Source organism: Plecotus auritus (genome assembly GCF_963455305.1).
Source record: "Plecotus auritus genome assembly, chromosome: 12".
In the NCBI taxonomy this organism is placed as follows: domain Eukaryota; kingdom Metazoa; phylum Chordata; class Mammalia; order Chiroptera; family Vespertilionidae; genus Plecotus; species Plecotus auritus.
This window is the reverse complement of record NC_137778.1, coordinates 41738229-41761982: the sequence shown is the minus strand read 5'-3', so window position 1 is coordinate 41761982 and position 23754 is coordinate 41738229. Positions and strand designations below refer to the sequence as shown.

Sequence of the window (23754 nt, the reverse complement as noted above, 5' to 3'; positions counted from 1 at the left end):
GCAATTTTTGGTAACTTATTGGAAACATTCCATCTCATTTGAGCAGTTTATTTAAACTCTGACGGCAGCTTACCACACCGTGAAAGGCAACGGTCCAGAATGCACCTCACCTCCGAAGGTCAGAGGTCATCAGACTGTCCCAAGCCAAGAGCTGTTTCTGTCCGTTTATATGAGATCTATCCGCTAAGTTATCAAAGTGATATTTTATGCACTTTTTCAAGTTGTGACATGACCTATGAATGTGTCGGGGACTTACAAATCAGACTCATAACCTAGATGATAGAAATCAAGTCCACACACATCTATTCCCAGCATTCCCTATTTTCCAGGGTTTCAGCTTTTATCATTCTGGTCAAAAGTTGGAGACGGGAAATGTAGGAACCACACTCTCATCGCAAGGCCTTGCTGGCTGAATTCAGGAGGAGGGAAAGGAAGAAGGAGTGAGGGGAGGGACAAAAGACAAAATAAAATTTCTACAAGCAGAGAAACCCATGGAGAGGAGTGTGAGACATCCCTCCAGGAATTACAAAATTGGAGAAATAAGGTTGCCCTATGAAAGGTCAATGTTAAATCATCCTCTGACCCCTAAGAGCAGAGATAAGCTAACTGACTTTACACAGACTGTTCACTCACATAAAGGGAGTCTATGAACGGATCTGAAGTTCGGTGAACATATTTGAGGAAAGAACTAATGAGTCAGAATTAAAGTGAAAGAACCAGTTAAAAAAAGAGAGCCTGCAAAGAAAACTTCCCATGGCTAAAAACCCGTCTGGCCCGGCAATGTGGCTCAGTGGTGGAGCATCGACCCAAGACCCACCAGGTCCCCAGTTCAATTACTGGTCAGGGCACATGCCCGGGTTGCGGGCTCGATCCCCAGCAGGGGGTATGCAGGAGGCAGCCAACCAATCATTGATGTTTCTCTCTCTCTTTCTCTCTCTCTCTCCCTCTCCCTTCCTCTCTCTGAAATCAGTGGAGACATATTAAAAAAAAATCCATGTCAAAATATTTTTTTAAAAAATGAGGGCTGAAGGAGAATGAGACAAAATACCAATGAGAAAAATAAAAACAAAACAAAAAACAACAACAAATACCTGGAGATTAGGATGCTCAGTGAAAGAAGTCAGCCAGAGAAAGACAAATACCACATGATCTCACCTATGTGTGGAATCTAATGAACAAAATACACTGATGAACAAAACAGAATCGGAGTCATGGACACACGGAACAGACTGACAGCTGTCAGGAGGAGGGGAAGTGGGGCCTGGATAAAAGGAGGTGAAGCGATGAGACAAAGAACATGTAACGCATAACCCAGTGGCACAGACAACGGTGAGGCGATGGTCAGTGGGAAGGGGGGCAGGCACTGGGTGGAGGTGGGCAAAGAGGGGGGATGGGGATATCTGTAATATTAATGTAAAATAAATAAATAAATGAATAAATAAATAAATATCGCCTGGGAGAGATTTTTGCCATGGGCTTTGAGGACGCCGGTAACAGGCGCCCTCATCACGATGATGATTCTCACGGTGTAAGTGGGCAACCTGAGGCTTAGTGATGGTACGTTGGTGCTGGAACCAGAATTGGAACTCACGCCTGTCCTACTGCCTGAGCTTTATGCCACAGACCTAACGGTAACGGAAAACATGATTATTGAAGACACTGAGTTAGCAAAGTCTGCCAAACAAAGGGTCCTGTTCTTTTTCTGAAATCGATGATTACATTTGACAATAATTTGCACGGTCCCCTCCACGTTCGCACATTTCTGTATCCATCCCCAAAAGATCTGAGGACTTAAATCCGTGGCACCTTTTGTAGGTCTTTTATGTCAATGAGGGGCAACGTATTCCCAAACACTGGCTTGCTTATTCTTCAATGAATGTTTTTGTATTTGGACAAAGTATACAATGATAAAAATACCCATAACTCCCTTCTAAAGCATCCTGCGATTTCTCAACTGAATTTCATTTACTGTTCTGCTCCGTGCTACCAGTTTTGCTGCCCAAGCAGGCGGCTGCCATGTGCAACTTCAGTGGATTCTTTCTGATGTCCCAAAATAAATCAAATTATACAGCGAGCAGGGATATCACCAAAGTCTATGTAAATAAAGATATATAAAAAAATTAAATAGAACCTGTCATTTGCCTGTGACTATTGAAAGTAAAGCCATTCATGTTGCTCCAAATAAAACTCCCGAGCGTCACAGTTTTTCTAGGAGGGTGGCAATCAAGAATGAACACTTTCTAACAGGCAGAGAAAAGGTCCTTTGAAGACCCAGTCAGGCTCATTCCCCAGGATTCCTCTTTGCTTTACCGTATCCCCAGCCCGCTGGCTGGGGACCATCACAGGACGGTCTTTCATCCACCCCTGCGCCACGGAGAGGGACTTCAAAGTGAATTGTCACTGCAGCAGCAGCCTCTGTAAATATCTACGGCATCGTATGGAAGCCCTCAGTGTGGGCTTCACACAGGGTTCAGACGGGGAAGGTCAAAGGCATCTCAAAGCCCCTTTGTTCTTTATGTTTTACTGATCGTAGCATGATTTCTCAAGGAACCCTTTCTGGAATTTCAGTCTTTCTTCTGCAACTTTATGCTCTTCTGCCCAACTTCCCATCAACTACCCCCCCACCCCCACCCCATCGCCCCCAGGCCTGGAAAACTGCTTCGTTCATATTCCTGCCCCAAGCTTTTCCTCTCTTCAGCACAGTCTATGCAACACTAACAAACGAACCCTCTGAAATCTGCAATGTATATAGATAGAGCCCTTGCTCATAAAACCAGTTGTCCCCCAATATCCAGAGAAGAAACCCAGGTTCAGTATCCAGGGAGGAGGAATTTGCCTGCTCACCAAACTGGTCAGTATACCCGCTCTCCTCTCCCCTCCAAAACAAACCCCACAAACCATATCCACTGATTTAAATCCCATAACCACTTCCTGAAGTTTTCTGCATCGATGAGTTCACTTTTTAAATCGTTTTTGTGTTTCTCTGTCTGATTTATTTCACTTAACATAATGCCCTCAAGATCCATCCATGTTGTCTCAAATGGCAAGATTTCTTTCTCTTTCCCTTCTCTGGCTGAATAACATTCCATGTTCTCTATATAATATATAGGGTGTCCCAAAATGTGTATATACACACTTTGAATAATTATAAAGGCAGTAGTTATTAAAATACATTTCATTTTCAACGTTGAGCTATCAGCTATTACAGTGTGTATATAATATATTTACCACATTCTCTTCACTCATTGGTTGCCGGAGGCTGGGAGTGGGGGTGTGTGGAATGGGTATAGATTGCCAATTTACAAAGGAAAAGCCGAGTCCCAGCCCTAGAAGTGCCTCCCTGAAGACCACCATCTTCATAAATAACTGTCTAACTAGAGCTTCAGGGATCTGAAGCTCTTTTAAAAAAAAAAAAAATATATATATATATATATATATATATATATATTATTGATTTCAGAGAGGAAGGGAGAGAGAGAGAGATAGAAACATCAATGTTGAGAGAGAATCATTGATTGGCTGCCTTCTGCACCCCCCCTAGTGGGGATCGAGACCGCAACCCTGGCCTGTGCCCTTGACTGGAATCAAACCCGGGACACTTCAGTCCGCTGGCCAACGCTCTATCCACTGAGCGAAACCAGCTAGGGCGGGGACCTGACTCTTACTTCTCTCCATATAAGCTTCAAAGTTCTGATAGTTCATTTTAAACATCTTCCTTATAGATTTGAGTTTTTAATATTATTGTCATGTCAACCCAATAAAATAACACAATTTTCACTAGCTAATATATTATTTTACTATACCCCATAAATCATCTAATCCATTTTTTCTGTTCCTCTTCATATAGTTTGCTCTTTTTTATACAATCATCAAATTAAAAATTAATTTCATAGCTTCATATGATGGCTGATACATCACGATGTGAGGAAGAAACAAATCAGGTGGCTTAACCATGAGCTGTAATCTCAGGAGAAATATCCTACCGTAGAAATATCTGGTTTATTGCTCACTTCTTGACAGCTCTTGCTTTCTGAAGTATTCAAGTGAGAAGCTTTTTATTTTTCAATAAAATAAGAATATAACATTAATCTAAACCTCTCTCTCCCTGGCCATTCTATATTATTTTATATTTTACTTTGAATAGAATTCCTATCATGCTTGATTTGCTCTTTTTTTTCTCTGTTCCTGTTTTCACACATTGGGCTGAATTATTTCATTAGAAAGGTACTGAATGGAATTATACACATTTAGACATCTCCAAACATTTGCTACATGCAGCTGGGCTCAGCTAGGACAGCGAGCTTTCCAAAACTCACATACACACACACACGCACACACACACGCACACACACACATACACACAGGGCCTGCTGGAATGAATGGCCCTATTCACGGGAGTAGAGAGAGAAACTGTGCAGACTCTGAAAGAACTGCTGTTCCCTGTATACATACCTGACCACCTTTACCATCTTTGTTTGTGGAGAGACAGTGTTCCTGTCCAAAGGTGCCCTGTGTTTAGACTCTTATTCATTATTCACATCTGCATATTCATTTTTTTTTCTGGGAATGATAGTAGTCTGAATACTTAGTTTGCCCTGCATGTGAAAATAAACAGCACACTCGCAGGCGAGCTAAAAGCAGCCACGGAGGGCGTTGAACCGGAGGCTGAATTCATAACTCAGTCACTGGAAGACACGGGTTTGAGTCTACTAAGACTGGCCAGGTTTTCTTTTTGTAAAAATTCATTTGGTGTCAATATTTTGTAGAATGGGGAGAAAGGTCATATGCCATAGCACAATAATTCCACAACATTCCAAACAATTTTTTTTCTAAAAGACTGAATAAATTCAGTATGTCTTATCAAGTGATTTAAAGACTTGAAGTAACATTTTTAAAGGGGTTTTTACTTACATAGATTTATGTGAGTCTTGAGTAGGTTTACATTTTTTAAAAAGGAAATGAAAGCTCTACTAGACGTATCAGTTAATAATGGCGGGTTTTGTAATCAAAGAAAACACGATAATTTCAAGAGAAACATCAAAAGTGCTTTATGGAAAGTAATGTCTATCACTAGCTACACATTTCCCCCATCTTTCAAGTAATTTGTGGATACCGTCCCAATAGAACTTTTCTTGTTTTGAGGCAAACCACTCAGAGACCAAATTTTCCACTTCTTCGTGCGTTTGAAGTGCTGTTCAGAAAGTACATGTGCTATCCATCCATCGGAACAAGTGGTCATCTGAAGGAGCAGGTCTGGTGAATATGACGGGTAGGTTAATACTTGCCAGGCAAGATCTTTTAATGTGTCTTTAACTGGTTTTAAAGTGTGTGATAGTGCGTCATCATGAAGCAAAATTACTTTGCCGTGTCTTCTGGCACATTCTGGTTGTTTCACGAACAAAGCGTGGTTTAAATGGATTATTTGTTGTCGGTAGTGATCAGAATTAACGGTTTCACCTAGTTTTAGAAGCTCATAATACACCACACCTTCCTGATCCCACCAAGCGCAGAGCGTTGTCTTCTTTCCAAAGCGATTTGGCCTTGCAGTCGATGTTGATGGTTGACCTGGATCAACCCATGATTTTGTGCATTTTGGATTCTCAAAATAAATCCACTTTTCATCACCAGTTACAATTCGATGCAAAAAAGACTTTCTTTCGTGCTGTTGAAGCAACATTTTACTGATGAGGTTTTGGTTTTCCATTTGTCTTTCGTTCAGTTGATGTGGCACCCGTTTTCCTTCCTTTAAAATCTTTCCCATTGCTTGTAAACGATCGGAAATGGTTTGCTGAGCAATGTTTAATCTTTCTGCAAGTTGTTTTTGAGTTTGACCTGTATCTTCATCCAATAATGCTTGTAATTGTTGCTTTTCAAACTTTTTCAGTTGACCTGTACGTTCTTTGTCTTTCACATTGAAATCATCACTTTTAAAGCATTTATACCAGTGTTCACAAGTATCTTGAGATGGAGCATGTTTACCATAAGCTTCCTGAAGTATTCAGCAGCACTTTTCTTCAAAATAAAGTAATGAATTAAAACTTCCCACACGAGCTCTTTTTTTGGCACGAAATTTGACATTTTTAAGCGTAAAAATTTCTATAATGTCAACACCTCCAGAAAATTTGACATATGAAATTTTGAAACTTGTTGTCTATACAACAAAATAGCATACATATCAAATCGCATATACACTGAGTGGCCAGATTATTATGATCTCTGAACGTGTAATAATCTGGCCACTCAGTGTACATCCTATATAATGAAAGGCTAATATGCAAATTGTCCCCTCAACCAGGAGTTCGACCAGCAGGCAGGCCGGCCAACTGCCCATGTCCCCTCCCCCTGGCCAGGCTGGCCGGACCCCATCCATGCATGAATTCATGCACCGGGCCTCTAATATATATATATATATATATATATATATATATATATATATATATATATACACACACACACACACACACACACACACACAAATACTGAGTGACCAAATTATTATGCATTCAGAGATAATAAACTGGCCACTTAGTGTATATGAACATATGTGTAAGTCCATCTATTGAAAAAAAATCTGCATTATTAACCGGTACACCTAGTAGGCTGGAGTATTTTCTCTAAATTTAACTTTGTTGTTTATCATTTGCTGTTTTTCTTTCCACATTCTGACTGAGTAATGAGCCCTTAGTAAAGCAATAATTCAGGTATGATGGATTTAAAAATGTAGAGCTCATTACTCCAATGGCCTCATGGCTTTCCTGCCCGCTCCAAGTACTTTCTCTTTACTTTTTCAAAGATCCTGTTTTAGTGAGCATTTGTATTCGTTTCACCTACAAACATGACAATTAATTATCTTTATGCACAATTAAGGTCATATTTTTAACAAATCTCATCCCAGTGATGACACTGATCAAAACATGTCGATTTGCCAAAACACATGACCATGGGGCCCACTGGTTCTGATACAAACTGTACCAAGAGGTGCCAGCAGGTCGTGCTGGACAGCTGTGAGTCAATACACACAACACGCTGAAGACAGAGTCACTAGCTCAGTAAACCGGATCTCAACGAGGCCCCTTCAGCACCTCTACAGTCTTCTTCTTTTAGATTCTTCATTGTTTAAAGTATTACACGTATTACACATATCTCCTTTTCCCCCATTGACTTCTCCCTGGCCACCCCCACCCCCCAGCACATGCCCTCATCCCCCTAGTGTCGGTGTCCATTGGTTATACTTACATGCATGCATACAAGTCCTTTTGTTGATCTCTTTCTACATATAATTTTAGCTCCATTTACCCTCCTTTATGAATGGGAGCAAATATTGCAATTTTCCCATCCCAAATTCCTCAGTGTCTTTCAAGAGTATGGAAGACAGATAAGTTGTCTCTTTCATTCACAAGTCTTCAGAGTGAGAGAAGCTATGCCAAAGGCCTTTCTTATTCACATATGGACCTGTTTTAGATGACAAGACCTTGGACTCCAAGACCGAGTCTGATGCAATAATTGGTTGAGTCTCTGGGCATCCTGGGAGCATACATTTCGGTTGTGTGTTGACTGTGAATTATTAGGGGCAAGAGGGTGAACTATGGAAGACTGTTCCTTTGATTGTCCTCCAAAAAAAAAAAATCATACCTCCTAGAACTCATAACCTACCTTTGAATCTGGGCCCTATGATGTTCTGTTGCTCTAACCCAGTGGTCGGCACACTGTGGCTCGCGAGCCACATGCGGCTCGCGAGCTGCAGTTTGCCGCTCTGTTGACTAATGAGTTTGCCAACCACTGCTCTAACCAATAGAATGCAGGGAAAGTGATGCTGTTTCATGTCTAAATCTTACACATTGTAGCTCTTCCTTTGCACTCACCCTGTTTCCATGAGAGAAGTTCAGCCACCCTTCAGGAGGAACAAGGGGGATTATAGAGGCCTTGAAACTGTATGGAGGTGAACCACGAAACCCAGATGACAGCCAGAACAGAGATCTTGGCCAACTGATCCCTGAGCTACTGAAGCCAGCCCACGCTTTTCAAGCTTTCCTAGCTGAGGTTAAGACTTGGGACTGGAGAGCCGTCTTAGATCTTCACATCTACCGGATATCACATGAGGCAGACACATGCTTTCCCTGCTGTGCCCTGTCTGGATTCCTGATCCCGCCCTCCCCACACCCCCATCCCCAGAACTGCAAGCAAGTAAAAGGTATTGGGTTAAGCCATTACATTTTGGGCTAGTTTGTTACACAGCAATAGGTAACCAAAAAACCAAAACTAACTAGGAATTCCTCCCGCTTACAATGAAAAGAAGGAAGACAGTATGGTGTATCTCAAGTGCAATATAATTAAACAGTCCAACCTCTAGAGCCAACACTACATTATGACGTCATGATATTGCTGCTCTTCACACTGAACTTCGGGTACTGTATTACAGCTTCTGTGTGCATATTCTTTTCCTCTGATGTATTTTTAATATGAAATGTGATCAAATGCATAAATGTATTTTATTTTTTAACAGAATCATCTTAGCTATAGAGAACAGAAAGCTTATTTTTTAGAAATCTGGTTCCACTCAAGGATTGCAACTTTCATTTTGCAAAGCCTTCTGGGAATACTTTTTCCTGGTATGCATTCCAGTAGTCTTTTTATTTCCTGTAGCTGTGTCAAAAGCAGTAACAGCAACACGAAAGAATGGAACAGGTTACCTTATGATAACCATACCATATGGTTGCATAGTCTTCTCCCTCCATTGCTTTGGAAATTACTGTATGTGGTCAGAGTACATGGCCTTCTAATGACTATTCCTTGTGTATGACTATGTATGTTAATGTACAATAAATGATAAAGATGAGATCTTGCTTCTCAAATCTTGTCTTTCAGATGTCTCTGTGTCTGTGATATCTTAACTATACTTTTTAAAATCTTCTTTTGTAGCAAAACAGTAGCATTCCATCCCCGAGGATCTAAGAAGTAGCCCAAGCCAGGTCAAGCTATGGAGAGAAGGCCAAGGCAGTTCTGGCAGGATGAATAAAGGGAAAAGGAGATTGCGTGTGAGGCACAAGAAGAAGAATCTATGACAACTCCCAGATGGTTGGCTTAAGCACCTGACATCTACCCAAATGGAAGGGCTAGGGGGAAACGTATTAGTTTCAGAAAATCTATTTTATGGTGATCTTTATATTGACATTTATATGAAGAACTAATATTTCATCTGAGTTATATGGAACTAATTTCACCTCAAGTAGAAGCACCACCCAGAAAAATCCATGATACAAACTAGTCATTGAAAAGAGATATATTCCGGTCAATGGTACTATAGCCACAGTTCTAGAAGAAAAGAAAAGGATTAAAACAAAAGTAAAAACACTTCTAGCACAATATAAATATGCCTATTTTTCTGGGCATACCTTAGTCTATAAAAGCCTGAATGGAAAAAAAAAGTGACGTCTTAAATCTGGAGGGCACTATGCTATGTGAAATAAGCCAGAAAGAGAAATACAAATGCTATACAGTATCACTTATATGTGGAATCTGAAAAAAAAAGTCAAGTTCATAGAAGCAGAGAGGAGGAGAAAATGGAAACTGGGAGATATTCGTCAAAGTGCACAAACTTCCCATTAAAAGATGAGAAGATCTGAGGACCTAATGGACAGGAAGGTGATATAGTGAATAATTCTGTATTAACTTGGATTCTGCTAAGAGTAGATCTTAAGAATTCTCAAAAAAAAGTAAATACAAAAAAACCCTTTTCTGAGCTGAAATATTATTTAAGTCTAAATCAAACGGACTAACTTCATGAACCCAAGAAAAGCAATGAAAAAAAAAAGTGATTCAAAATGAGGCATTAGCACTCGGGCAGGCAGGGAAAAAGTTACCTATGAAAGAACAAAAGTTGGACTGTCCTCGAATTTCTTTTCTACATAAGGGAATGCCAGAGGACAACACAGAATTTTAATAAGAAAAGTGTGTGAACTGAAAATTCCACATCAATCAATGTATTGTTCTCACATGAAAGCAACCAAAGACACTCCCAGGGTATAAGGACTCGGAAAATTTTGCAGCCAAGCACTCCTCTTGGAAAGAAAAGAGAATCAATGATACAATTCAAGTGATAAAAACATCCATCAAAACAGAAAGACTAGCGCTGAGTACTGAGACTAAAGACATCGGATTAACACAGCTCACTGCAGACCCAAATAATCTCAATAAAAACAGGCTAAGGACCTACTGTGTCGGGAACCCTACTACGTAGAGGGGAGCTAGGAGACATGGCTGCAGTTTTAGGCAGGTGGGCTCAGGAAAGCATCCCGAAGGAGCAGGTCCTGACCGAAGTGAGAGAATGAGGCTATGAAGTCTCAGAGAAGAGTTTTTGGAAAGTTCCATGGACCAGAACTGGGAGAGAGCTCACCCTGTTCCAGAAGGAGTGGGAGGAAGTGAAGTGAGAGGGAGAGTTAGAGAAGTCTGCAATGGAGAAATAAACACTCAGGGCCCACACAGCATTGGCCAATTTAATCTCGTAAGGACTTTGGGTCTATTTGATGGCAACTGAAACACCAATGCAGAGATTTAGGCAGGGGAGAGATATGATCTAATTTAGCTTTGAAAAGAATAGAGAGAAATCAGAAGAGATCGGGTGCGTTCGGGGTGGTGTGGCCATAAATTGGAGAGAAATCATATGGTTCTTAACTTTTTTTTGTCTGGCTTATTTCATTTAGCATGATAGTCTCAAATCCATCCCTGCTGGTGCAAATGGCAGTGTTTCATCTTTCCTGAAGGCCGAGTAGTATTTCATTATTTTCACAGGTCTGGCAAAAGTAGGTGTGCAGTTGTTTGTGTGGAAAATATGATTAATAAATAATAGTAATACAAGAATAAACTTTCGCAGTCTCACAACTGTAAACCTACTTTTGCCTCGCCCTATAAGTACATCTCCTTCATCCAGTCATCTATCTGATTTCACTCATATATGGGATACAGAACTGAAAGCAACAAATGCACCAACAAAAACTCATAGACACAGACGACAGTATGGTGGTTAGCAGAGGGAGGGAGGGTGAGGACTAGTAAAGGGTCAAGGAGGTCAAATATGTGGTGACAGAAGAAGATTTGACTTTGGGTGGTGGGCACACGATGCAATACACATATAATATATCAGAGAGTTATACGCTTGAAACCTGTATAATTTTATTAACCAATGTCACCCCAATAAATTTACTTTAGAGAAAAAGGAAAGAATGGACAGTAGAGTGGTGTTTGCCAGGCACTGTGGGTGGGGAAATGAGGAGATGTTGGTCAAAGGGTACAAAGTGCCCATTATAAGATGAGTAAGTCTGGGATGGAAGGGACAGCATGGTGTCTATAGTTACCGACACTGTGTTACCCACAGGGAAGTTGCTAAGAGAGAACACGTTAAATGTTGTCATCACAAAAAAAGAAATGGTAATTATAGGAGGTGATGTGTTCACTAACCTGCTGTGGCAATTATTCCACAATGGATGAGTCCCATATAATACATATGACTTACCACTGCCTTCCTGTTACCCCTAGTCTGACAGGTACACATGTAAGCAGTTTCCTTAATAAGAACTTTCGGGATCAATAATCCCTGAAGGCTTTTGTGTTCAAAACAATTTGTCTCTCGAATTTGTACTTGAAGCACAAGTTGGCTGGATATAGAATCCTTGGCTTGTACATTTCCTCTTGCCTGTCATATAAATACTAGAGGCCCAGCTGCTGGCCAGGGCCTCCCTTCCCCCCGGCTGCCTGCCGACTGCCATTGCCACCAGCGGGGGCCTCCCTGGCGCCACCTGCTCACCTGCTCTACCATCCCTCTGCGGTCCCAGTCTCATTGGGGCCCAATTGGGACCAGCAGCGCCTCCACTGCAGCCATGTCGCCGACGCCCGCCACGTTCCGCACCGCCCCCTGGTGGTCAGCACATGTCGAACTCCCGTCAGGTTGAACTCCCAACCTTAGGGACAATTTGCATATTAGCATTTTATTATATAGGATTGCTGCTTTGTCTTCTGATGCTGAATTCTGCTGAAGAAAACTTGAAATCTGGTTAATTTGCTTTTTAAAAAATTATTCTAAGTGACCTGATAATTTGGCTTAACTTAGGGAAGAATTCTTAACTTTAAGGACTAATACTTTATCAAAATGTATCTCGTTATTGATCCTTCTGGTTCAAGTTGCCCTGGCACATGACACGTCTTTTAGACCCAAGCCTTCTTTCATTTCAGGAATGTTTTCTTGAATTATATGTTTCTATATTCTGTTCCATTATTTTGGCTTTCTTCTTAGGGAACTCCAATTATGTGCATTTGATCTCCTTTGCCTTTCTTGTGTATCTAACTATTCCCTTTAATCTTTTGTAACTCCTCTGTATTTCTATTTTATTTTGATCACTTTTGTCATTCTATAATCTAGATCCCTTTCTGTATTATCTTCCATGCTTATGGTGCCTTGTGCTCCTTCCAATTTCGTCTTCGTTTTTGTGCTTTTTTGTTTGTTCTTTCTACTATTTTCACCTTAGCTTGTCCATGTACATTTCCTTGTCTCCTGTTTTCTCACCGTATTTTCCATAAAATCTTGTGTTTTCCCCTTTGGGGTCGTCTTCCTTCATAGAAGTGATCATTTTATTTCTCTTTCTCTACTTTTAGTTCATGTATTTGGTCAGAACTTTCATCTGTTCTTTCTCATTTTGTGAGGTGTCCTTTAGGAAAATCTTTCCCACTTTATTTCTTCTGGCAGTTTTGTGTCCATTCTGGCCCAGCTCCAACTGTACTTCTTACTAGGGAAGAAACTAGCCTTTTCCTGTCTGGCTATCACAGACATTTCCTTTAGAGAGTGTGGTTTTACTGGGTTTTCTAAGACAAATGGCCACTTCTCCATTATTCTATGCATTCATGTCTTCCATGCACTTTGAGCTCTTTGGTTTTGCACTTTCTGCTTCATCCCTCCCAGACCCCACAGCCCTTATTTCATGCTGGTCTTTGCGAAACCTGTTGTTCCTGGACCACTTGTTATTTCCATTCTCCTGGGTGTTTCATGCAGCCCTACAATCCTTTCCATTTAAGGCCAATCTTAGTTGCTTTTATCTTCCTTTACACTTAAACACACACACACACACACACACACACACACACACACAACTATGGCCCAGCTGGTGTTGCTCAGTGGTTGAGTATCAACCTATGAACCAGGAGGTCAGGGTTTGATTCCTGGTCAGGGCACATGCTCAGGTTGTGGGCTCGATCCCCAGTAGGGGTCATATAGGAGGCAGCCAATCAAAGATTCTCTCTCATCATTGATGTTTCTATCTCTCTCTCCCTCTGTCTTCCTCTCTGAAATCAATAAAAATATATTTTAAAAAATCTAGGGAGAAAGTTTGCTTTCTAGTTTCAACATAAAAGAAAAGTGTAGAGGGTTTTGTGTGTGTGTGTCTTGCTTTTATAAGATACTAGAGGCCCGGTGCATGAAACTCATGCATGGGTATGGTCCCTAGGCCTGGCTAGCGATCAGGGCCAATTTGTGGGGTGACCGGCAGGACAATCAGGGGCCCCCGCTGGCACCCGCCTTGGCTGGCCTGGGGCCTGCGGGCCAGGCAGCTCCTGGATTGAGCATCTGCCCCCTGGTGGTCAGTGCATGTCATAGTAACTGGTCGTTCCACCGGTCATTCCACCATTTAGTCATTTTGCATATTAGGCTTTTATTATATAGGACTAGAGTCCCAGTGCATGAAATTCATGCACTGGCGGGGGGTGTCCCTCAGTCCAGCCTGCACCCTCTCCAATCTGGGACCCGACTGTAGTCCGGGACTGCTGGCTCCTAACCACTTGCCTGCCTGCTTGATTGCCCCTAACCACTCTCCCTGCCAGTCTGATAGCCCCCTAACCGCTCCCCTGCTGGCATGATTGACACCTAACTGCTCCCCTGCTGGCCTGATCACCCCCAACTACCCTCCCCTGCAGGCCTGGTCCCCTCCAACTGCCCTCCCATGCAGGCCTGGTCATCCTCAACTGACTTCCCGTGCCGACCATCTTGTGACAATGTGGGGGTGGCCATCTTTTGATGGCATGGGGGTGGCCATCTTGTGGCAGCCATCTTGTGATGATGTGGGGGCAGCCATCTTGTGATGATGTGGGGGCGGCCATCTGTGTGGCCATCTTGTGACTATGTGGGGGTGGCCATCTTGTGATGACATGGGGTGGCCATCTTGTGATGACCTGGGGGTGGCCATCTTGTGACATGAGGGCATGAGGGTCAATTTACATATTACTTCTTTATTATATAGGATATTGGATAGAAATGGGGACTACTTCAAGCTCCTATTTACTCAAGGAATTCCACTTTTACTTTTGAAATACAATCGTTCATTAAAAATATGTCTTTACGTTCAGCAGCCTGGGATAAAATTGCCTCACATATTGTAAGCTCTTTTCATCTTCAGAACCATTTCTTTCCTAATTTCTTCTTGATAGATATTTTAGAAATCGTCTTCTGTTCCATAGGCTGTGTTCTCCCTTCAGAAACACTGATTATCCGTCACTGAGTCATTTCTTCTTGAACACTCTTATCTTTTCTACAGCATGCATGCATTGCACTTATCTCAACCATATCCTTCACATCAGTATATTTTTTATCTTTATTGTTGAGGGTCTTACAGATCAGAATTTTAATTTTCAGTACTTTTGATATGGTAACTTGCTATTTTTAATCTGCTTATTTAGGTCAAAATAATGTTTGCAGCCTCCATTTATTTCTTGATGTGTGCAATGGATGCTGTGATGCACCACCCTGATGTCCCTGTAGTGACAGGGGTTGTCAAGAGAGTTGGTTGATGATAGCGCACAACTAAATGTCTCTCTGAAAATAGCCTTGGGTCTGAGGGAGCTTTCTCAAACAAAGTTAAATGCCTCTCCTCCTCAAGAACATGTCAAATGACTGGCCCAGGTTCAATGACTGGCCCATGGAAGCCATACACAAACTCAACCTCCTTGCAACAGTTCAGGACAACTTCAAATGCCATCCTAACTCCAGAACTCCCCGGGGGATTAGTTGAGACCCCTGCTGCCACCTCACTGCAGTTCATCTTCTCCCTCTTCCCCATCCTGCTTTGTCTGTTCCCTGGTGTACCCTGTTCCTAGGAGAATTTGTAGCAGATTCGAGAGGGCCACACATTCTTCGAAACTCTCCCAACCAAGAGAGAAGGTGTTTCTTCCCCTGGAACCTGGGCTGTCCTAGGACTACTTTGACCAACATAATACAGTGGAAGAGACCCTTCCAGGTTTGGTCTAGTCTTTAAGAGGACTGAGAAATTTAAGGGGTCCTGAGATTACATAGAAATAGAGGAGCTCCACTAAACATAGCCTTCTAGTCCTCTCTCTGCAGACATCAGGCATGTGAGAGAGTCCAGTTGCCAAGTGAATATACCCCAACTGTCAACTCCACACAAAGCAGAAGGATCACTCGGCCAAACTCTACCCACACTCCTGCCCCATAGGATTATGAGATACAACAAAATGGTTATGTTTTCTGAAGTCACTAAGTCCTTTTTTGTTATGTGGCAACAGATAAGTCAAACCACACTCCACAATCGATATCTCATACTCAATCTCCATCTCAGAGCATGCACCCTGAGAAAATGTAAGGCAATGGATATGAGGAGTGACCTTAAGAAGCAGACCCTCTTATGGGTGTGTTGGCAATGAGGACACCATCACTGGTGGTAAGTGCACAATCAGTGGCTCCTGGGATGGCATAGTGGTGTCATTGTTAACATGTGGACAGTGATGAACTGGGATGGGATGCAGATGAAGGGGAGGCACCAGCAGCTTCTGTGTCACAGAGCCTGGGAGGTGCAGTGGAAGTAGTAAGTACAAGGACTGTAGATCAGAGGAATATTGCTGGGTGGTACTGATGCACTAGTGGAAGGCGATAAAAGGCTCAGGGTTACGAACCTCCTGTTGAAGACAAAGTGTGAATTGAGAGCCTTGTTGGCATTATATGGAGAGTCTCTTATTTACTGTTATGAAATGCAAACCAAAAGCCACGGAGGAGGCCGAGACGTTAATTATAAGGGTAGCAGAGTTCAAGGGAAGTCTGCATTGTCAAATCCGGCTAGTATGCTATGCCAAGGTCAGGTCCATAATTAGAGAGATGTAGGACACTGAGATGTGGGCTGAACTCTCCAGATTCCCCTGAAATATCCCCCCGAGTGGCCCACTCCTCCCAGTTGAAGGCTAGCATCTTCCACGTTAAAGATGATACAGAAAACTTTGTTTTGCAAAATGACAGGTACCTACAGGACATCTGTCTCCATTTCTCCTTTCTCTCCTCAGATCAATCATTTGGGTCAAGCTACTCAGCTGGGGAAGTACTTACTAGGCCTGCAAAGGAGGAAGGAGAACCATGAGCCAATGTATGTCATGGTTCAAGGACAGAATATAAAGTTGGATAAAGCATAGCTTTTTGAACTTGGAGCAATTTCCTGAGATGCAAGAGAAATAAGCTGGGCAGGAACCATGGGATGCTATGCTACCACACTGCTCAGACAGCTCTTAGAGGCTTGGGAAAGGGCAGGCCCACACTAAGCGATGTAGAAATGCTGGAACTGCCATAGCAGATGGTAGAAGAAGAGCTTAAAAGGCTCAGAGAAGTGGGTGTGCTGGAGGGGGTAAAATGCATGAGCCCAGAAACTCCCTAACCATCTGCGCTCCAGGAGAGAGCTCCATGTATTGAAGTGATAAAAGTGAGGAGGCATCAGCATTAGAGGCACGGCCAGGAGTGTCATAGATCTGGATGGCCAGGTGTGTCGTAGATCTGGATGGCCAGGTGTGTTGTAGATCCGGATGGCCAGGTGTGTCGTAGATCTGGATGGCCAGGTGTGTCGTAGATCTGGATGGCCAGGTGTGTCGTAGATCTGGATGGCCAGGTGTGTCGTATATCTGGATGGCCAGGTGTGTCGTAGATCCGGATGGCCAGTTGTGTCGTAGATCCGGATGGCCAGGTGTGTTGTAGATCCGGATGGCCAGGTGTGTTGTAGATCCGGATGGCCAGGTGTGTCATAGATCTGGATGGCCAGGTGTGTTGTAGATCTGGATGGTCAGGTGTGTTGCAGATCTGGATGGCCAGGTGTGTTGCAGATCTGGATGGCCAGGTGTGTCGTAGATCCGGATGGCCAGGTGTGTCGTAGATCCAGATGGCCAGGTGTGTTGCAGATCTGGATGGCCAGGTGTGTCGCAGATCCGGATGGCCAGGTGTGTCGTAGATCTGGATGGCCAGGTGTGTCGTAGATCTGGATGGCCAGGTGTGTGGTAGATCTGGATGGCCAGGTGTGTCTTAGATCTGGATGGCCAGGTGTGTCGTAGATCTGGAATCCTGACATGAACAGAGATGACAGATCCTGAAGTAAGAGGAGCAAGATGAGTGTATTCATCATAAACATCAAGGAGGTCTCAGCGGAAACCAGATGTCCCTGGAGATGAGGTAGAGGAGCAGCCAAAATAGGGCACTGCTTAGGTCCCACCACGACGACGACAATCCCAAGACAGACGAGCACGCGCCTGTGAAACTTCTCAGGTAAAATGGCCATCCCTTGCCTTGTTTCGGAATATGAATCACTTCTCAGACCGGGAATCCAATGTCTGTAGCTGAGAAAGGACCCTTAAATACCGTGCACGGGTATTCTAATGATCCCCCAGCACAATCCCAGAGAGAATCTATGCCATTGATTCAAGCAACAAAACAGTGTGAAAAGGTAAAAATTAATGCAAAAGAAGCAAGAAAGGAGAGTAAAAGAAACTTGGAAAAAATAAAAAGGACAAAATAAAAATTTAGAAATAAACTCAAAAGATGAGTGATCATAGCAAATGTAAAATGGACAAAGTGTTACAATTAAGTCAAAATTTATCCCAATGGGTTACAACACGGAATCCAGATGTGGGCTACCTGTGAAAGCTACATCTAAAAGGGTCACAGGAACTTGGAAAGTAAAGAGCTGGTGGAAAGGTACACCAGGTTCACACCAATAAAAGCGAAGCTGGTACGGCTATGTTCGCATCAGAAACGTAAGCTTCAGAGCAAGAAGCACGGTGGTGGGTACAGAGGAAAACTCCACCACGACACACATTCCACTCTCCCAGACTGATGCGAAAACTACCAACATGAACACACCGGGTAATAAATCCACAGCATATGTGAGGACAAACTAGACAGAAATGGAAGGAGACCTGGTTTAATCCAGCGCCATAGTGGGAGATTTTAACATATCTCTTCTCATAATTTCTATATTCAACAGGAAAAAAAAAAAAGAGAAAAGATCCCAAAACCACAATCAACAAGTCTGATGTAGTGGGCATGTGGTGTACCCAATGGTTGGAGAAAACACCACTTTTCAACACTCAAGAAACAGTTACAAAACTTGACAATTTGGAAAGGAAGACAGTTTCAACACATTTTTAAAAATTTAATTTAACTTTTTCCATCGCCTTTTATCCCCTCTATGCCCTCTTCCACCTCCACATGTAAATAAAGGAGTTTGGGCTATTAGTGGATTCTCCATTTAACTTAAAAAATTTTTTTTTTTATTTTTATGATTTCAGAGAGGAAGGGAGAGAGAGATAGGAACATCCATGATGAGAAAGAATCATTGATCGGCTGCCTCCTGCACACCCCACACTGGGGATCGAGCCCACAACTCAGGCATGTGCCCTGACCAGGAATTGAACTAAGACCTCCTGGTTCACAGGTCGACATTCAACCACTGAGCCATGCCAGCTGGTCCTCCCCTTTACTTGTAAAATTCGTAATTCAAGACATAAACAAAAAGTGCTACATAGTATTTCCTAGTTCCATGTTCTTCAACCTTAAGGACTTTCCATATTTGCCCTGTGTCATTTTTTTTTTTTTAAGAATTTTTACGAGTTTATTAGAGCCAGAGTGATTTCAATTGCTGGAAAGTAAAACCTCAAGGGATTGAGAAAATGCTCCACAAAAGGACAGTTTTGCACCTTATTTTATACATTACAATCAAAAGAGGAGGTGTAAGCTCAGCCAGCATGGCTCAGTGGTTGAGCATCGACCTGTAAACCAGGAGGTCATGGTTTGATTCCTGGTCGGAGCAAAAGGCCAGGGTTGTGGGCTTGATTCCTGTTGGGGACATGGAGGAGGCAGCCAATCAATGATTCTCTCTCATTCCTGCCTCACTTTACCCCTGCCAAAATGAAAATGAAAATGGCATCACTGTGTATGAAGAATCAGCCTTGCCCCAAACGAGGTCTAACCTTTGTCCTAACTACTGCAAGCTGATCTCTAGGCTCCTGGAATGGCCTGCTCTTCGTCTGCCTGGGAGCCTGGGCCACCGGACACGCTCGTCTGATTTCTGACGGGGCCTAGGGGCCGTGCACTATCAGTTCCCACCTCTGGAAGAAATGGAGACCAAAGAGACTAGCCTGACCTCCTAGAGGGGCTAAGAACTGAAGGTCAGCGATGCAGACATATAGGTCAAACCCCATAAGGACCCTGGATACCAGAGGCTCAGGTGGGCCTGGTCCCGACTTCTGACATTATTCTGTGCATATTTTTGCACGTGGCCAGGAGGAGAGCAAGTCACTGACAACTCCACGGAGAGAGGAAGCTCCGCGTTTGAACACGTCCCAAACTCTATCGTGGCATCTCTTCCTTCGGTGATTTTCTACATCCTTTCTCTGCAATAAATATAACCGTGAGTAAAACAGGGTTCAATGAGTTCCGCAAGTCTTTTCAGCACAGGATCAAGCCTGAGGGTGGTTTTGGAAAACTAAACTTGCAGTTGGTGTCAGAGGTCGGGTCCGTCTTGTGTCCCTGCGGGTGGCTAACTCTGGATACTGTGACGACATAGTGCTCTGCTCTCTCTCTCTATACTTTCCAATTAACTTATCCTATATAATATAGAGGTAATATGGAAATTGACCATCACGCCCTCACACAAGATGGCCGCCCTCATGTGGCCAGCACAAGATGGCCAGCAGGGGAGGGCAGTTGTGGATGATCAGGCCAGCGGGGGAGGGCAGTTAGGGGCGACCAGGCCAGCAGAGGAGGGAAGTTGGGTGCGACCGGGTCTGCAGGGAAGGGCAGTTGGGCGGGGCCCAGGCCTGCAGGGGAGAGCAGTTGGGAGGAACCAGACCTGCAGGGGAGGTAAGTTAGGGGTGACCAGGCTGGCAGGGGAGCAGTTAGGCATCAATCAGGCTGGCAGGGGAGTGGTTAGGGGGTGATCAGGCTGGCAGACAGAAGCGGTTAGGGGCAATCAGGAAGGCAGGCAGGCAAGCAGTTGGGAGCCAGCAGTCCTGGATTGTGAGAGGGATGTCTGACTGCCCATTTAGGCCCGATCCCGGTAGGTGGGTCCCAGATTGGAGAGGGTGCAGGCTGGGCTGAGGGACACACATCCCCCGTGCATGAATTTCGTGCACCAGGGCCTCTAGTACATTCAATAAAAAGGAAAGAAAAGAAAGCTGCTTTCTGTATGATACAATAACACGTTGTTTTGAAACACAAGTGAAAACAAGGTGGCATCATGGGAAATGAACGCTGCCCCTCACCAATGTATGTTTAACTGTGACTTTTTAACTCGGTTTGCTTTCATACAGAAAACCAGTAAAAAGCTGTGCTCTGGGGGTAAGTCATAATGACCCGACCTCACTAATTGATGTAACAATAAAAGACTCTAATCTATGAATTCAAAAAACCCCTCAGTTACTCCGTGTGCTAGGTAAATACTCAGCCCCCACACAGTGATAACCCTGACGCTGCCCTTCCCGGGCTGGCATTCCTCACAGGACACGGGATAAGCGTGTGTTCAGCCCGAACCGACAGGCTGCTCTAGAAGCTTTTATAAATAACAACACTGGATGTTCTCCTCGCAGAATGGAAAGAAGAATGTGCGTGTTGACTCTGGCGGCTAACAGCATCTGCTCACCGCCTGGTCCTTCAGGGAGACAGGGACAGTGTCACAGCAGAGCGCTCTGCAGAAGCAAAACCAGCCCACCGCTCTCTGTAGCTCCTTCCACTTGGAATGGTTCACCAAGGGGATCCCTTCCCACCAACCGAACAGAGTCGTCGCTGCCCACCTTTCCAGCTGTGTAGTGGCTCTCTTCACACAGGGGACTCTACGTTTTATTTTAAAAATTAATGTTGACATGAAGCTACAAGATTCATTAAAAGCACAATTTTAATGTCGAAAAAGATTAAATGAAAAGGGTGAGCCTTCAGTAGTACCCAAGGACTGTAGCAGGGGGGAGCACACTGGGAGGTCTGGCCGCTGGGGTCGCTGATGGATGCCACAGGACGTCACAGGACTGTAGAAACCCCCAGTGACTGCTGCCAGAGGCGAAGGGACAGCTAAAGAACAGTTCTGCGGCTTCTGTTTGTTTGTTTTTATTAATCCTCACCTGAGGATATTTTCCCCACTGATTCTCAGAGAGAGCAGAAGGGAGGGGGGAGCGGGAGGGAAGAAGGATGGGAAGGAGGGAAGGGGGTAGAGAGGGAGACAGGCAGAAAGAGACAGAGACAGAGAGAGAAACATCGTGAGAGAGACACATTGGTTGCCTCCCACAGGCACCTGGAACCAGGTAGGGAATCAAACCTGCACCCCAGGTACGTGCCCTTGACCAGAATCAAACCACTAGGACCCTCAGGTGGAGGTGGGCCGAGGCTCTTACCACTGAGCTTGCCAACCAGGGCTCATCTTCAGTTTTCAACAAAATCTATCCTGTGACGATCTAATAAGCAAACAAAAGATGTCCTCAGATGGCTCTGAATGTTAAAAAATGGAAATGACGGAGGATATTACCGTCAACTGGCTGGACAGGCGCCTGAGCTACTGCAAGACCAGGTCAGATAAGGTGAGGCTTCCTTTGAGGAGCGGTGCTACGATGCACCCCACTGCTGTCACTAAACAGTCCGCAGCCAGTCACGCTCCCTGGAGGACGCTACTGCGGGTTCAAAAGGGGCTGCAGGCTTCGTGTGGTCCCCTCCCAGAGACCCAGTTGTTTGTGTAAAATAACGGACTTGCCAAAGGCCTCCCTCCCAAAGACTCTGATTTCCATTTATAAACAGCCTCTTCAATTTTTTTCCAGAATAAAATATTCATAATATTAGAAAAAATATTTTTAATCAAAGCAGCAGACAGTTCAAGTAAAAATAAGCACTTATAATTATACCTAGTACCGTGCAATGGAGTCATTTCTGGCATTAATAGTATGTCTTATCTCACGGCCGTAAAAATATTCCAAAGGGTAGAAGATTAAAAGGTTATTAGGAAAAACACATTATGGAGGCACAGAAATGTTACGTGAAGATATTCATTCAAAACTTAATCTCTGCATGTGTAATTAATTCCTGATTAAGTCTGGCATGACTTGAACGCTCATTGGCCTGAGATTAGACGGAAGTTATAGGAGAAATAGAGAAAGGAGCACATGTCTTATGGGCCACAACTCATTATTGTCAGAGAACACAGATGCTGATAGAAAGAGTGTGGACACTTGTATCTTTAAATCACATACTGTAGCCAGCCAAATAATTTAACTATAAATGAAGTAGAAGTCTTATTTAAGGGTTCTGTAATTTTTGCAACTGCATTTAATTATTCACTCTCACACTGCTAGATCTTATAGAAGAAATAAGTCACAAAGTAAAATAAAGAGACATAATCAAGTACTTAATTTAACTATCAGAACTAACCATCAGATGCTACAAAATTAGAGCTTTACCAAGGCTGCAATTGATTCCCCTACATTAACCCTTTATTTGGTTTGTAAACTTTCATCTTCATGGTAGCCCTTACTATTCAATTATGAATCAACTAAACCAACATTTACTTGCTATACAGAGACTCCAAAAAAGTAGAAACCATTAACTTTGTTCTCAAAGAGTTTTTAGAGCAGTTAGGAAAACCCACATATACTGAAGATTATGGGGGTAACTCAACTGATGCTAATTAGAATTATATAAACCCGAGTCATGATATTTAATAACGATTTGGCTTATCATTGACCTCAGAGTAAAGCAAACATCATATCCCTAGACATTAGCAGGGTACTTCACATGTGTAGTAAACTGTTAGGAAACATTACTGCCTACTCATTCATTCATTCATTCATTCATTCACCAATATATTTATTGAACATCTATTTTGAGCCAGGTACTATACCAAGAACTGACTATACAACAGTAAATAAAACTTCACCACATGGAAATTACGTTCTAGACTAGACAAAAGTGTTCTCCTTTTCTTCATCCTCTTCTCCATCGTCTCTTTGCTACATTTGGCCAATAGCCCAGTCTGGACTCATCATAGTACCACACACATCTAGCTAAAACATTGGTTACGCATTACACATGTGCCCCAAGAAACAATAAGATTCCTGCTCTGGAATTAATATTTCTGCTCAATTTGGTTTAAGTACATGTCAATTCAATTCAACCCTGACTTATACAGTAAGTACGCCACAAATCATCACTACATGGGTAAGTCATAGTGCTAACCCAATTTAAAACACAGTTGCATGCTGCCTCCTGACGTTTTGGCCAATGTCAGACGGCATACCTGAGGGTGGCCCTAAGTTTACAAAGGAGCAGAAAAATTCCTGTCGCCTGGTGACAGGCATATTGCAGAGCGTGACTCAGGTGTTGGGGGCGGTGTTGGTGTAAACAAAGCTACTTCACTGCCAGTCATAAAAGAGTATAGCACAGCCCTGACCGGTGTGGCTCATCGGCCTGCGGACTGAAGG

At 43.3% G+C, this 23754-nt stretch overlaps 1 protein-coding gene across 1 annotated transcript in view; it reads right to left on the bottom strand.

Moving 5' to 3' along the window:
• Positions 1 to 23754, bottom strand: part of COL11A1 (collagen type XI alpha 1 chain) — a 299743-nt gene that overhangs the window by 252636 nt on the left and 23353 nt on the right. The window lies entirely within an intron of this gene.